Source organism: Fusarium graminearum, chromosome 1 (genome assembly GCF_000240135.3).
Source record: "Fusarium graminearum PH-1 chromosome 1, whole genome shotgun sequence".
Taxonomy (NCBI): Eukaryota; Fungi; Ascomycota; class Sordariomycetes; order Hypocreales; family Nectriaceae; genus Fusarium; species Fusarium graminearum.
In genome coordinates, this window is record NC_026474.1 from 8,349,750 (window position 1) to 8,351,742 (window position 1,993).

Genomic DNA, 1,993 nt, shown 5'->3' on the forward strand with positions numbered 1-1,993 from the left:
AGAAGCAGAGGAAGGAGCGAGTTATGGTAGAGTGAAGTAGATGGGGATGTGATGAAGTTAAGTGCAAGTAGATGTGGTGGTCTTGCTGGCTATAACGTACTAAACAGGATTGGTCAAATGAAGCTAGGCACTGCATAGACTTGCAGGCAATGCCTGGTTGCTGAAGACCCCTAGGTCAAGCTGAGAAAGGCCGGATCGGATACATACACTGCCAACAGAAGAAGACGGGAACCAACTACAGGCTACCTTGTCCTGGTAAATCGAGACACGGTAGGGGTGAACAGACGCATGGGGGTGGGAAGAGAGTGGACAAACCTTGCTTAGCCTGTGTATGGAGTTTAGTATGTGAAGAATAACCCATGCATCTGTACTCTGCAATGTATTCTAATATTATTCGATTCTTTTCTGGGGATATGTTATGGAAGTCATTATGATTGTCGTCTATCTCGATAAGGGGGCATGTATGTAGGTGATGTGTCTGATTTGACTTGGCTTGGATTCGGAGTGAAATGTTCGGAACAATGCCTTTCTTCGGCCCTGCTTTGACAACTGCCGAAGTTGGTACGAGTGCCCTCTAGCATTGGGATTGGATGCCTCTTATTTTTACGTCTTTCTTTGTTCATGTCCATTCATCTCGATAACCCCTCTTCTGACAATTTGGTGGTTACTGTATATTCCGACATTGACGAAACCGAAAGGAAAGGCCAAAGTACCGCAGCCCCCCTCATTATCATCAAGAGCCATCATTGCAATGGGCTTGCTTCTCTGGCTGTCGAGGCTTGTCCGGCCCTTCTTTTTTTCCTGTTGTTGGGGGGCCCTGAACGCCACAAAGCCACTGTCATTCCTATCAGGCACGCCATTAATTGAGAGCCTGTCTAATGTCACCCCCACCGTGAATGGCGCGTCTACGTATCTTTTTGATAGATGGAAGGGAACAGACGAGTGACAGCAAATTCTGTTAATGACTGTGCGTTGCTTTGCTTTGCTTTGCGCAGCGCTGCGTCGCAAGCCAAGCCACGTTGAAAAGAGCAATGGTAAAAACCTGTCACGGCTCACATCCCGACTACATGGATGGAATCGAAATCGGTATTTTATTAACTGTCTTGAGTATAGCGCGGACTAGTGGACAGTAGAAAAGTTACAGTAGCCCAAGAAGCCGAGTCTAAGTAGCATAAGCTGTTTAACCTAAGCTGTGTAATTGATGTGCACTATGTATTCTGCTTGTTGTTGTCGACTGGCCAGATTGCTTTCTTGCTTTTGGGCTGTTACAATAATTTAAATTCAATTAAGAGCTTGCCTAACCAGATAATTATGTCTATTACTAGTCTGAGGCTTGTTTGACTAAAAAAAAAACCGACCTTGAATGTAGATGAAGAATATATTAAGAATAAAACAGAAACATAAAAATATGAAACCGGTCTCCGGTGCGGGGAATCGAACCCCGCTCGCCGCGGATTTCTCTAAGTGAAAACGCGGTATGCTAACCGATACACCACACCGGATGCAATTTGATGAAGGACAACCAGAATATTGATGTCTATAAGTAGTTATCATCATTTTCGTCAGTATCTGATCCAAAGTGGATGTACAGTGTGCAGCCGAGATCCATCCTTGGGAGACGAAACTTGCAAACAGTTGAGTCTGGCTGGTACTATACTGTCTTTGATGGACCCAAGACACTTACTCCTACTGCGGATAAGCTTAGGAGTTTTGAGAACCAAAGGCTTGAACCGTTCTGTCGGGTCTGTTTTGATTGACATTAGAGCCATACAATCAGCCTGCTGAGTTCTAGAAAACATAATCTCCAAGCTTCAGGATATAAAAGCAAAGGGCCCAAGAGTATAGTCTAAACAGCATAAACTGACTTTCTGATTACATCTCTCATTTCTTGAGCGGCTAAAAATTCTATTACCGAGAGTCGGCTTGCTTTTTACTTATCCAAAAGACAAGCTAGTATCGAAGGTTGCATGCATCCAACCTTTAGGGTCTGAGA

General features: G+C 44.4%; 1 non-coding gene across 1 annotated transcript; it reads right to left on the reverse strand.

Annotated features, from left to right (window-relative positions):
• Positions 1-1,419: 1,419 nt before the first annotated feature.
• On the reverse strand, positions 1,420-1,502 carry FGSG_20553. The gene has a single exon. It is a non-coding gene; the product is annotated as a tRNA-Glu (tRNA).
• Positions 1,503-1,993: the final 491 nt, after the last annotated feature.